The sequence below is a fragment of the Pristiophorus japonicus genome, unplaced genomic scaffold (assembly GCF_044704955.1).
Source record: "Pristiophorus japonicus isolate sPriJap1 unplaced genomic scaffold, sPriJap1.hap1 HAP1_SCAFFOLD_56, whole genome shotgun sequence".
Classification (NCBI taxonomy): Eukaryota; Metazoa; Chordata; class Chondrichthyes; family Pristiophoridae; genus Pristiophorus; species Pristiophorus japonicus.
In genome coordinates, this window is record NW_027254467.1 from 3,708,955 (window position 1) to 3,723,583 (window position 14,629).

Genomic DNA, 14,629 nt, shown 5'->3' on the forward strand with positions numbered 1-14,629 from the left:
TCCCGGTCAGGGAACATTGCATTTTCGGCCGCTTGAACTGCAAGGCTGTTCCTGAACAAATTTACAGCTCACTGCACTCTTGCTGCACCAACCATCAGCAGCACATCATTCGTTGTAGTGATACAGCACACACTTCTGTGCCTTCCGTTTCAAAGTCAGCAGTCAATGAGGAGATCTCGCTCAACTAGTGCTGATTGACACCGTAAATGTTGCCAATCATGGCTAACTTTAGCCTTCCGTGTACATTTTTGCAGCACATCACTCTCGCTTACCATCTGTCAATGCATTGCCAGTGTGGAAATATTCAGCATTTTAAACTTAGCAACGTCTGCAAGACTGGAATCAGTGAATGATTGGGCCATGGCCACTGATAACTTATCCCGAGCATTCATTTGGCCTGGGCCCCTCCTATATTGCACATTGGCTCACTGTGTGTCTATGTTTAGCGTTCACAGGCAATTTACAAGCTCTGAATTTCCCAGCAGTGAATTCATGGAGTGATTGATCTAACCGACATTCAACATCAGTATTGTTAAGTCTCTCTTTGATTCGCGACACTTTACTCTCTGCAGCATAGCACTGCTATGGACTGAACCTGTTAGAATATCACCTTGCCTCGGGGTCAGTGCGGCTATGTGGGACTTCGGCCGGTCTCCCTTTCACAGCCCATCAGTGTCGAGAAAAGAACGGGGTATTTTACTGACATTTTATGTTCTCAAACAGTTATAAACTCTCCAGTATATTTCACTGTGTCTTCAAGACGGTGAGATCGTGCCTGTTGTGCTAGCTTTGTTTCTTTATGAACAGTTCAGCAGAACATGAAATCAACATGTGCAACTAGAATTGCTGATTGACACTGTAAGTTTGCCAACATTTAACTGCAGTGTGAGAACAATCACCATTATAATTAGGCTTCCATTACGTTCTTGCACGACATCACTCTAAGTAACCTCGTTGATCACAGCACAGATATCAGTTAATTCATTGCCAGTGCGAAAAAATAAACATTTTGAAATTAGCAACGTGCACAAGACCATTGCCTGGATCGTGGACAGTGATAACGGAAAATGAGCATTAAGATTTTCGGTATCATTATACTTTACATTGACACAACCTGAGCTCTGAGATGTGTTTGGGACTCATTGCCCCGAAACGAGGACAGAGTGGGTGGTGCAATTCCTTCCGGGGTCAGGTTTTCATTCAAAAAGGTGTGAGAAAACTTTGCTTCGTTCACTGTCAGACCGAAATAGTTCAGTTGGGAAGGCGTTTGACTGAAGATCCAGATGGTTCATGGCTCAATCCCGTGTTTCAGCAATTTTTGGTTATTTCGCGTTCCCTTCATTCTAAGGGTAGTGGCTGATTTTATATCGGGACAGTGGGCTGTTCAGCGGTTGCGTGATAATAATTTTCAACAGGAATTGTTTTTAGATTTAGCTCTTACGTTCTGTTACGTTCTATTTACACTCTGCGCAGTGTTGTAGATGAACAGTGAACAATGTTTAAGCGATGTGATGCGTTCAATGTTTATGCAGTAAATCTGTCATCCAGTGTGAGTTGGAAACACAATCCCCGCAGACTGAGCTTTCACGCAACTTTAACACAATTTGTGGCCGGTTAGCTCAGTTGGTTAGAACGTGGTGCTAATAACGCCAAGGTCGCGGGTTCGATCCCCGTACGGGCCGTTCCAGTGTTTTTCATAATTTTTATTCGGTTTTTAGTCACGTTGAAAATCAAATCTTTATAATGAAACAAATCCACACAGAATCCCAAGGGTTGGGAATTATTTGGAATAACAGTCATTGCTTCTTTGCCGACGGGGTGGAGAGGCACATCTTTCTGTTTATTTCTGTTTCTTGGTTTGCTGAAAAAGGATGAACCGGACGCCGGTTCCCGTAAATGCTCAAAAGTAGGAACAGACAGACAGAACAGTTCTGTCGCCTGGAGACGGGCAAAAGACTGCAGTTCAGGACAAAATCACCAAATGAAATTTTCACCCGGCACCGAGAGTGAAAAATCCCGAGAAAAGGACAGAATGAAATAGATTTCAGTGGATGCCTACCCGCACGTGATGCTGTGGATGCGCGGACATATCTTTGGTGTTCTCCACAAAAAATGCCATTTGCTACGAACCGTTTTACCTGGCGCGAATGTGGTGATAATTTGGAAGGAGCAAACAAGAACGACTGTGTTGGCAAGCACATGTGTAGCAGCTTCTAGTGGTTATGATTCGGCGCTTAAACCGCTGCGGTCCGAGTTCGATTCCCGGTCAGGGAACATCGTATTTTCGGCCGTTTGAACTGCAAGGCTGTTCCTGAACAAATTTGCAGCTCACTGCACTCTTTGTCCCAACCATCAGCAGCGCATTTGTTGTAGTGATACAGCATACACTTCTGTGCCTTCGATTTTAAAGTCAGCAGTAAATGAGGAGATCTCGCTCAACAAGTGCTGCTTGACACCTTAGATGTTGCCAATCATGGCTAACTTTAGCCTTCCGTGTACATTTTTGCAGCACATAACTCTAGCTTACCATCTGTCAATGCATTGCCAGTGTGGAAATATTCAGCATTTTAAACTTAGCAACGTGTGCAAGACTGGAATCAGTGAATGCCTGGGCCATGGCCACTGATAACTTATCCCGAGCATTCATTTGGCCTGGGCCCCTCCTATATTGCACATTGGCTCACTGTGTGTCTATGTTTAGCGTTCACAGGCGATTTAAAATCTCTGAATTTCCCAGCAGAGAATTCATGCAGTGCTTGATCTCACCGACATTCAACATCAGTACTGTTAAATCTCTCCTTGATTCGCGACACTTATCTCTCTTCAGCTTAGCACTGCTATGGACTGAACCTGTTATAATTTCACCTTGGCTCGGGGTCAGTGCGGCTAAGTGGGACTTCGGCCCGTCTCCCTTTTACAGCCCACCAGTGTCGAGAAAAGAACGGGGTATTTTACTGACATTTTATGTTCTCAAACACTTATACACTCTCCAGTATATTTCACTGTGTCTTCAAGACGGTGAGATCGAGCCTGTTGTGCAAGCTTTGTATCTTTATGAACACTTTAGCAGAACATTAAATCAACATATGGAACAAGAATTGCTGATTGACACTTTAAGTTTACCAACATTTAACTGCAGTGTGAGAACAATCACCATTATAATTAGGCTTCCATTATGTTCTTGCATGACATCACCCAAAGAAACCTAGTTGATCACAGCACAGATATCAGTCAATTCATTGCCAGTGCGAAAAAATACACATTTTGAACTTAGCAAGACCACTGCCTGGATCGTGGGCATGATAACGGAACATGAGCATTAAGATTTTCGGTATCATTATACATTACAGTAACACAAGCTGAGCTCCGAGATGCGTTTGGGATCCATTGCCCCGAAATGAGGACTGAGTGGGCGGGGCAATTCATTCCGGTTTCAGGTTTTCTTTCGAAAAGGTGTGAGAAAACTTTGCTTTGTTCACTGTCAGGCCGAAATAGTTCAGTTGGGAAAGCGTTTGACTGAAGATCCAGATGGTTCCGGGTTCAATCCCGTGTTTCAGCAATTTTTGGTTATTTCGCGTTCCCTTCATTCTAAGGGGAGTGGCTGATTTTATATCGGGACAGTGGGCTGTTCAGCGATTGCGTGATAATAATTTTCAACATGAATTGTTTTTAGATTTAGCGCTCTTTTTCTGTTACGTTCTATTTACACTCTGCGCAGTGTTGTAGAGGAACAGTGAACAATGTTTAAGCGATGTGATGTGTTCAATGTTTTTGCAGTAAATCTGTCACCCAGTGTGAGTCGGAAACACAATCCCCTCAGACTGGCTTTCACGCAACTGTAACACACTTTGTGGCCGGTTAGCTCAGTTGGTTAGAGCGTGGTGCTAATAACGCCAAAGTCGCGGGTTCGATCCCAGTGTTTTTCATAATTTTTATTCGGTTTTTAGTCACGTGTAAAATCAAATCTTTATAATGAAACAAATCCACACAGAATCGCAAGGTTTGAGAATTATTTGGAATAAAAAAGTTATTGCTTCTTTGCCGACGGGGTGGAGAGGCACATCTTTCTGTTTATTTGTGTTTCTTGGTTTGCTGATAAGCGAGGAACCGGAGGCCTGTACCCGTAAATGCTCATGAGCAGGAACAGACAGACAGAACGGTTCTGTCGCATTGAGATGGGCAAAAGGCAAATGCCTGTAGACCTGTGAACCCTGAGAACCAGCCCAGGAAGAGGAGGAAGGGGCTTACTACAATTCACCATCCAGAGGGAGAGGAGGAGAGCAGAAAACAGCATCTTTATTAGTACTAGAGAGAGTTGGAGAGAGCGGGAAATGAACAATTCTATATCCATCCAGTGTGGAAGGAGGGAGATTCTACAATCTTTGACAGATGGGTGTACTGGTGCATTCCCATAAAGACTTTGTTTTATCAGTGAGGGGAGGAAAGAAGATGTATTTGAGGCCCGGAACATCGCGGTGTTGTGTGTGTGTGGAAGTGTGTGTGGGGGTCTTGCTAAAAACTCGGCCCCACACACCACTGAAGCACCCCTCCCCCATTGCCTAGCCTGGGATAGCTGGAGCTGCCTTGCTGAAGATTTGTTAATCACCCCAATTAGCATCGTTTGGAGTACTGTGCCTGGGTGGCTCCAGTTGCCACAGGTGAAGACATCTTCTCCCTCCACCCGAAGACCATTCTTAAGACTTTGTCCTTTCACCATCTGGGGGGTACATCCCAGCAACAGCTGCTCATCGCTGTGAGGGGAGAGTTGCCTCACAGCTTCCCTCTTTCCCACCCCCTCGCTCTCTCACTCTGTCACTCGCTCTGTCTCTCCCCTCTCTCTCTGAGAGCCCCTTACCTCTTTAACTAAACAAATTAAGACAACTGAGCAGAGGGAGAAACGCCCCTCCCCAAATCATTAACTGGGGGAGAGGTGTGCCTCCTTAAGAGCTCCCTCTGCTCATATATTAAAGAGGCCGTTAAGACCTATAAGGCCTGTGACTTTGGGGTGAGTGCAGACCTTAAAGCGACCCCGTGATGGCGACACCATCCACGCCGGTGACAGGGCCAGCGAAGATTTATGCGCAGGCGGCATCCATAGCCACAGCACCTCCTGCGCCTCCTGCTGCCCTGCTACCATTTAGACTAATAACGAAGAAATATGGGGTCAATAACTACACTCACCCCACAATGAGCATTGAGGAGTGCCTGCGGGCGATAGCTGGGGTAGTCGTCCCCTCGGCCCTTGTCGCAGAATCAAAATGTCTGGGAAGGCTTTGTTCTTCCTGGGTTCGGAGCGGGCGGTGTCCCTGGCCCTCGAAAAGGGGCACACGGTGGGCGGGACGTTCCTGTCGATGGACCCACTCGAGGCCACTGCGCAGAGGGTCATTCTCTCAAACATCCCGCCGTTTGTTCTCACTGAGCTCCTCCTCCCTCACCTACACCAACTGGGGGAGGCAAGTCAGGGATTAACCCCATAGCGCTCGGCCTCAGGGAGAGCAGCCTGCGCCACGTCTTCTCCTTCCGCCGCCAGCTCTTTGTCCAGCTGGCGCGGGAGGTGACGACGGAGGGATCATTCAGTGTGGTGCATGAGGGGACTGCCTACCGCGTCTTCTTGACGTCGGACGGCGCGCGGTGCCATGCCTGTAGGGAGGTGGGGAACGTTCGTAAGAACTGCCCCGCCTCCAAGGCCGCCAAACCACCAAAGGCGGCCAAGGCTGGCGCCGCCGCCACGCCTCCCCCTAGTAGCATGAGCGTACCGGGAGCCGTAGGTGCTTCGGCATCGTCGGAGGCATTTGTTTTCACGGCCTCCGGCATGGGGGAGAGAGAGTGTTCGGGTGGAAAGAAGGCGTGGAGGAAGACTAAAAACCTCGAGGCGTGTCCCCTCAATGCGCCGGAGAGTCCAATCACCGCGCTCAGTCCAAGCCTGTCACCGGCGAGGGCGGGGTGCCGTGAGCCTGTGCCCGAGCCCTCGACCAATACCACAGGGGGGCTCGGGAGCAGGCAAGAAAAACAAAAGGGGGGAGCGGTGCGGGAGGCCTCGGCAGACATGAAAAAAAAGGAGGCGCCGCTCCAATGAAGCGGAGGGGAACAACATACCTTCGTCCCGCGTCCCCCACCAGCGCCCACAAACTGCGCCGGAGGCGGGAGGAATCTGTCCCCTGGGAGGGTGAGACAGTCGAGGCTGCCCAGCCTCTGCCTCCTGGGGATGGCAAGGAAGATCTGCCTGTCGTGGGGGGCGTGGCACCGGCAGAGGAATGCGTTGCCGCCAGCCGAACGTACTGGGGACTGACGCGGGCGGGGCTGAAAAGGCCGAACCTGAACCCGCCCACGAAACAATCAACAACCCCGGGGACTTGCTCGATTCGGCAGAAAAAGGACATTTTATAAATTTTTATGAATAATCCACACGCTGGGCCGGAGGCTTGCGGCGCGGGGGGGGAGAAGAACACCAACCCTCGCCCCCAACTTTGGGGCTGGGGGAATTGGAGGACCTGGAGAATTTCTTTTACCAGGTCTCTCCATGTTCCCCAGTCCCTGTGGCGGAGGAGGAACGTCTTCTGCTGCCGCTTCCTGACCCAGCACCATAGTTAAAAGAGCCCAGTGGGGACTCCTCTGCCGACGATCCTGGGGGTGGGAACGGAGCAGAGCGAGGGCCGGATGGAGCGGCCCGGCCGTTTGCTGTACCTCGTGCGGTCGACAGGCTGGCTGCTGATGGCGACCTCCCGGAGGGGGACCGGGACTCTGTAGAGGATGCGGGAGAAGAAATGGAATCCATCGCCAGTGAGGTGGTGGATCTCCTCGCGCCCGCCGCTAAGTCCCCCCTCATTCCTGTAAAGGAGCTCCGGGACTTTTTGGTCCAGAGCCAGGGTCACCGCAACCGAGCCCATCTGGCTCTGGAAAAATGGTCCGAGCCGGTGTTGCTCATCACGTCCGTAAGCGCCGCCACTAAAACTATGGCCGCGGGCGGGCCCTTATCAAATGTGCAAAGACTTGAGCTGCGGCGGCTCAAAACGTTCCTCGCTGGGTTGCTGAGGGAGTGGAGGTCAACAGACGACTCCACTTCCCCCCCACAATAGGTTGGGTGGAGGTTGCACTCTGCTTTTGTCATGAAGATAAACATAGCCAGCCTCAACATCAACGGCAACAGAGAGGCACACCGTAGATTTAACAATTTTTCGCTCCTGCGGGAGTAAAAATATGCGGTGTGCTTCCTGCAAGAAACCCACACTGTTCCATGAGACAAAGCCACGTGGCTCTGGAATGGCAAGGAGAGGTCCGCATAAGACACCTCACCACCACTTCTTGTTGGATGGCCATCTTCTGGCCCCGCATTTTCAGCCGGAGATCTTGGGTTTCGAGGAGCCCGTGCCAGGCCACTTTCTGCACATCACGGTTCGCCTGGGGGACGTGCCACTCCATATCTTGAACGTGTACGCCCCTCAGACCGGCCCGCAGCAAACGTGCTTCTTCAAAGAAGTGTCCGCTCTTCTTGGATCCGTCGACGTCAGCGACTGCATTGCCCTCGGGGGGGATTTTAACTGCACCCTCGAGGCGAGGGACCGCTCCGGTGCCCCACAGAGCATGATGGTGATCGAGAAGTTGAGGGAACTGGTCGGGTCCTTCGACTTGGTGGACCTTTGGCGAAATGTCCATCCCGACTCCAGCACCTTTAGTTGGGTGAGACCTGGAGTAGGATGGTCCAGAGTCGACCGCCTTTACGTTTCTCAGGCATATGTTTCCTGCGTCCCGGCGGCCTCCGTGCGGCCGGTGCAGTGTTCGGACCACCACCTAGTGTGGGCGGAGCTCGCGTCGCTACCGCGCGATGACGGGGTCCGCGTAATGGCATTTTAACAACCAGCTGCTGGAGGACGAGCGGTTCCAGGACTCATTGCGTCGTTTCTGGGCCGACTGGAGAAAGAAGCAGGGGGGCTTCCCCTCCTTGAGGCTATGGTGGGACGTGGGCAAGGCTCACGTCCATGTCTTCTGTCAAGAGTATGCGAGGGGGTCGACCAAGAGGCAGGCGGCTAGGGTCGGGCGCCTAGAAAAAGAGGTGCTCGACCTGGAATCCCGTCTCGGTCAAGTCATCGAGGACCCGGTCCTGTGGACGGATTACGAAGCGAAGAAGGACGCGCTGAAGGACGTGCAGCTCGTCGGGTCCCGAGGCGCATTCGTGAGGTCGCGGATCCGGTTCCTGCAGGATCTGGACCGCTGCTCCCCCTTCTCCTACTCGTTGGAAAAAAGATAGGTTCTCCCGAAGCAGCACTTGACACTGCTGGCCGATGATGGCTCTCTCGTCTCGGATACGGAGGGCGTCATCAACAGGGCCCGAGACTATTACGGGGCTCTATTCTCTCCGGAGCAGTCCAGTGAGGAAGAGCGTAGAGTGGTAGAGTGTTGTGGGAGGACCTGCTGAAGGTCAGCCCGGAAGGCGCCGAAAATCTGGAAGCTTCGCGAAGCCTGGCGGAGATGACCGGCGCTCACGACCTGCACTCGAGGCGAAAAGCCCCGGGGCTGGACGGGCTGACCGTGGAGTTCCACAGGGCATTCTGGGACGTGCTGGGGGGCGACTACGCGCGGGTCCTGGGGGAAAGTCTGTCGACCGGCGAGATGCCCCTCTCTTGGCGCAGAGCAGTCATCATCCTGCTGCCGAAGAAGGGTGATCTCCGCCTCCTTAAGAACTGGCGCCCGGTCTCCCTCCTCAGCACGAACTACAAATTCTTCTCCAGGGCGATGTCTGCTCGCATTGGCGTCGTGCTGGACCATATGATCCACCCCGACCAGTCCTACACGGTCCGGGCCGGACACTCCATGATAACGTCGATCTGGTCCGGCACCTCATCCATTATTCCCAGGAGGCTGGTCTGTCGATCGCGTTCCCATCTCTCGACCAAGAGAAGGCGTTCGACAGGGTGGATCACGATTATCTGTTCGGAACTCTGCGCGCTTTCAGGTTCGGGATGCATTTCGTCGCTCGGATCCGACTTTTGTACGCAGCGGCGGAGTTTCTGATTAAGGTTAACGGGTCCTTGTCGGCGCCCCTTCGCTTTCGGAGAAGGATGAAGCAGGGATGCCCCATATCCGGCCAGTCATATGCCATTTGCGTGGAGCCTTTCCTGTGCCTCCTGCAGACGAGGTTGACGGGACTGGCTCTGCAAGAGCCGAGCGTGGAGGTCGTCCTCTTAGCTTACGCCGATGACGTGCTCCTCACAGTAGAGGATCCCGCTGACCTGCGGAGGATGTGTGAGTGCCAGGAGATTTACTCGGCCGCATCCTCTGCCAGGATCAACTGGGAGAAATGTTCCAGACTCCTGTTGGGTCAGTGGTGGGGGGACTTCCTGCCGGAGGAGCTCAGGCCTTTTGCCTGGAGCACGACCCATCTCCTCTATCTGGGAGTCAACCTTAGCCCCAACGAGGAAGCCTAGCCGGCAAACTGGCAAGAGCTGGAGACCAAGGTCGCTGCTCGCCTAGGACGCTGGACAGGACTGCTCCGAGTGCTGTTCTACAGGGGTCGAGCGCAAGTCCTAAACCAGCTGGTGGCCGCTATGCTGTGGTACCGGCTGGTCACTTTGACCCCTCCTCCTGCGTTTGTCGCCAAGATACAGAAGAAGCTGGTGGACTTCTTCTGGAACAATAGGAAGCACTGGGTCTCTGCCGTGGTCTTGAGTCTCCCGCTTATGGAGGGCGGTCAGTCGTTGGTGTGCATCAGCACCCAGTTAGCGACTTTCCGTCTTCAGACCCTGCAGAGATACCTTTACATCGAGCCCCCTCCTAGGTGGCGTGCGCTGGCAACGTATTTCTTCCGCCTGCAGCACGGCCTCAAATACGACACGCAGCTCCTGTTTGTGAGCTCGGGGGGCATCAGGACCGCCGTCCAGGAGCTGCCTGTCTTTTACAAGGAACTCACCAGAGTCTGGAACAAAGTCTACACCAAGCGCAGCTCTCCATTGCCTGGAGTGGCGGCTGTCCTGCAGGAGCCGCTGCTCGGGAATCCGTACCTCCACGACCGAGGTTTTAGGTGGCGGACAGACGAAAAGGCTGTGGTTGGTGAGGTGACCAGGGTCAGGGACCTGCTCAATGGCGGAGGAGTGGGCTGGATGGCGCCAGACCTGCTGGCAAGGCGCCTAAATTCGGCCGACGTCCGCCGCGTGGCCGATGCCATCGAGTCGCTAAAAACATCTTTGGGCCCTGTCTCCGTTAGGTGTGTCGAGGAGGCTCATGCACGTGGGAAGATCCCGTCCGAACTGACCCCCGTCCGGACGGAATTACTCATCGGCGCCAAACCGCGGAACCTCACTCAGGAGCCGGCGCCTCAAACTTGAGCCGCCTGGGGGAAATCCCCTCCGTGCCTTTCAGTTCCGCACGGATGGTTTTCCTGTACGGGCTGCTCCTGCACACTCTCAACTTTGCCATCCTCGCCTGCCGTCCGGACACGCCATGGCGTACCATCTTGCCATCCGGAGGAGGCGGGGGTCCCCGATGGAGTGCACTCTACGCAGGAGTCCACCCACTGTTTATCGCGGACTTGACCTGGAGGGTGGTGCACGGAGCAGTGCCGTGCAACAAATGTTTAAGCCAGTTCACGGGCTCCCAGGCCGCCTGCAATTTCTGCGGTCTGGAAGAGTCCATGTTGCACGTTTTTATTGAATGTACAAGGTTGCAGCCCCCGTTCCAATATTTAAAGGGGCTGCTCCTGAATTTCTGGCTGCACTTCAGTCTCACACTCCTGATCTTTGGGCACCCTGTGCGGAGGGGAGCGGGTAGTTCCGAGGACATCCTCGTAGGACTGCTCCTGGGCACGGCCAAGGGTGCCATCAACCGGTCGAGGCAGCGGGCGGTCGGAGGGGTCGTTCAGCCTGACTTCCTGCCGCTCTTCTGCGCGTACATCCGCGCCAGGGTGTCCTTAGAGATGGAGCACGCGGTGTCTACCGGCATGTTCGCGGCCTTCCGTGAGATGTTGGCGCCGGAGACACTGGAGTGCATCATCATCACCGGCAACCAAATTTTAATTTGATTTTATGTTTTAAAGTTTAATTTGTTTTAATTGCCGGGTTTTTTTTAGCGTCCCCCTCCCCATTTATAGGGGGCACTTGTAAAAATTTATGATTTTATTGCCCAATAAAATCACAAATGGAAACAAAAAAAAAAGTAAAAAAAAAAACACCAAAAAAACCAAAAAAAGGGGCAGTTGAAAAATGTTTGGAGTGTCCCCCAGATCGGGGGTCACTTGACCTAATGTTTATGTGTCTCCTCTAAAAGAGTTGTGTCTGTTTAAAGGGGCAGTATCACTGTGCCTCTTTCATCATCATCATCATAATCATCATGGTGGGAAGTCCCTGGGGATGGAGGAAGACTTGCTTCCAGTGTAAAGGTGAATTGTCAGGTGACTGAACAGCCCAATGGAATGAGAGTGTGTGTCACAGGTGGGACAGACAGTGGTTGAGGGAAAGGGAGGGTGGGACAGGTTTACCACTCACTCTTTCCGCTGCCTGAGCTTGATTTCTGCACACTCTCGGCGATGGTCAGTGCCCTCCCGGATACACTTCCTCCACTTTGGACGATCTGTGACCAGGGACTCCCAGGTGTCGGTGGGGATGTTACATTTTATCAGTGAGGCTTTGAGGATATCCTTGTAACGTTCCCTCTGCCCATCTGGGGCTCGCTGGCCGTGTCGGAGCTCCGAGTACAGCACTTGCTTTGGGAGTCTCGTGTGGGACATGTGGACAATGTGGCCTGCCCAGCGGAGCTGGTCCAGTATGCTCAGTGCTTTGATGCTGGGGATGTTGGTCTGATCGAGAACACTGACGTTGGTGTGTCTGTCCTCCCAGGGGATGTGTAGGAGCTTGCGGAGACAGCGTTGGTGGTATTTCTCCAGCGACTTGGGGGGTCTCTGTGCCTGTTTCAATTTGCATTATCTCTGTCCATGTTTAAAGGGAGAGGAGTGAAATTTTGCTCCTTTGGGTCTCCTGTCAGTGCCCCTGGCTGGCGATAACGGGGTTTAAATGAGTTTGTGACCAGACGCGGTGAGAACAGCACCTCCTGCTAAACCTGTCGGGAGTTTTGAGGTGGCGGTAACACGTTGCGCCTCACTTTGCTGCGCTCCGTGATGCTGATGTTATCGCCGTGCACAGCGCCCCGGCTCAAACATTGGCTCTCGCCCCCTGGTTCTGACCCAACAGCTTCAGCAGTCGCCGTTCAGTCGGATGTCGGCTTGTGGAGCGCTATTTAATGGTGCCATCATCCGGTTTACTTTTAATCGTGCATTAATGCTTCTTTCTTAGATTTACACAGTCTCTGTTGCTGTTTAAAGGGAAAGAGTCTCTGTGCCCATTCAAAGGGAATTTCTTTGGATTCTTATATTACTTCACACAGGTATGCCCCAATTTGTGATTTTGCAAACACAACAGGTCAGCACCAGTGACACCCAACCTCAATGCTCACTTCAGCATCCATCCCATGCTCTACCTGCCCTGGGCCTGTTTGATGGGACAGTTTAGAGGGAGCTTTACTCTGTATCTAACCTGAGCTATACCTGCTCTGGGAGTGTTTGATTGAACAGTGATGAGGGAGCTTTACTCTGTATCTGTAAATGTCTTGAGAATGTTTGATGGGATAGTGTAGAGGGAGCTTTACTCTGTATCTAACCCGTGCTGTATCTGCCCTCGGAGTGTTTGATGGGCTGTGGAGAGGGAGCTTTATTCTGTATCTAACCCGTGCTGTACCTGCCCTGGAAGTGTTTCATGGGACAGTGTAGAGGGAGCTTTACTCTGTATCTAACCCGTGCTGTACCTGCCCTTGGAGTGTTTGTTGGGACAGTGTAGAGGGAGCTTTACTCTGTATCTAACCCGTGCTGTACCTGCCCTGCGATTGTTTGTTGGAACAGTGCAGAGGGAAGTTTACTCTCTTTCGAATCCCCGGAGAAGGGCCAGGGCCCAGATTGTGGAACATAACCAAGGGGGAAAGAGGAGGAGAGAAGGGTAGATAAATCAAGGAGACAGGACTGAGGGACACCAAGCTTCAGTGTTATAGCCTGTAGACTTCAGGAAGGGCAGACTGAGTTTAGTAGTTTTAGGATCCAGGTAGAGAACAAGGAGCAGATGGGGAGACTGTTGTGGATTCCAGCACAGTGAGGATGTCGGGGAGAGAGGTTGTGTAGGCCGTGTATTAGGGCTGCAGGAGGGACAAGGGAGAAAATGTCAGAGGAGCAATTACTGCAGCAATGTCCATAAATAGTGAGAGATAGAAGGTGGGGTTAGAGTGGACCATGGACAGGCTGTTAAACTGTCTGTTTGCTGTCACCAGCTTTCCTTCTGTTAAAAATAGCCTCCTGTAGCCCAGTGACACAAACAGCCCATTAAACTCCACCAATATCCTTTGGTCTGGTGAGAAATCCATTTGTGAAACATCGGTTGTTGTTAAAGCTTCTCATTCTGACACCTCACAGTGAGAAATGAGATTCAGAACTGCCGATACCATCAGCTTTAAGGAGATAATCCCCTTTGGAGATTGGATTGCCCATTGAGTTTGACTAAATTGATGTTAAACCAACAATGCTGCTTTACCCTGTGACAATAACAGATTATCAGAATATTTCCCATAGGTTAAAATCCAATATTACAGGGACTCACTTTCCTGGATGGTTGGACTGGATCCTGTGATATGAGAAACATTTACCTCCTGTCAGACTTGGACATCTTGCAGATACATCTTTTAAAAAGTTGTGAGAACTCAGTTCTGAAATGGATTCCACACAGTTTGTAACAAGTGCTCAATCAGCTCGTCTTAGTGTCGAGACATCAAGGACTCGACACACTGAGTGTGTGTGAAACAAACCTGATTTATTTGACATTGATACAGATTAAACTCCAGCACAGTTATAGGGATTACTCACATCAGCTTTACCAAACCCCAACTGCCCGAATGAACATGGTTGAAGCCTGGATTTGATTAACAGTAACAGCAGAATCCAACCCCTGAATCACTTGTGAACTCACTGGTGTGTCAGCACGTTGGAAAAATTAGTGAATCCCTTTGCACACTCACGGCAGGTGAACAGTCTCTCCCCAGTGTGAATTTAGTGGTGTGTCAGCAGATTCTTTGTGCTTTGAAAGCTCCTCCCACAGTCAGAACATTTAAAAGGTACTTTATCGGTGTGAAGAAGCTGGTGTGTCCTGAGGTTGGATGATTGAGTGAATCTCATCCCACACACCGAGCAGGAGACGGCTTTTTCCAGGGTGAACTCGCTTGTGGGTCAGCAAGTTAGATGAACGAGTGAATCCCTTCCCACATACGGAGCAGGTGAATGACCTTTCCATGGTGTGAACTCGCTGGTATTTCAGTATGTTGGGTGAGTGAGCAATGTCTTTGCAGAGTTAGAGCACAGAAACGATCACTCGCCAGTGTGAACTCGCTGGTGTGCCAGGGTGTGGTTGTATTGAGAAAATCCCTTCCCACACTGAGCAGGTGAACGGCTTCTCCCTAGTATAAATTTGCTGGTGTTTCGCAGGTACGATGATTTTTATGGAAGTCTTCAGACAGTAAGAGCAACTGAACAGCCTCTCCCGAGTGTGACTGCGTCGATGAATTTCCAGCTGGGACTGGTAAATGAATCTCTTCCTACAGTCCCCATATT

At 51.6% G+C, this 14,629-nt stretch overlaps 1 non-coding gene across 1 annotated transcript; it reads left to right on the forward strand.

Annotated features, from left to right (window-relative positions):
* The first annotated feature begins 1,608 nt into the window (after nt 1-1,608).
* Nucleotides 1,609-1,682, forward strand: trnai-aau (transfer RNA isoleucine (anticodon AAU)). The gene has a single exon. It is a non-coding gene; the product is annotated as a tRNA-Ile (tRNA).
* Nucleotides 1,683-14,629: the final 12,947 nt, after the last annotated feature.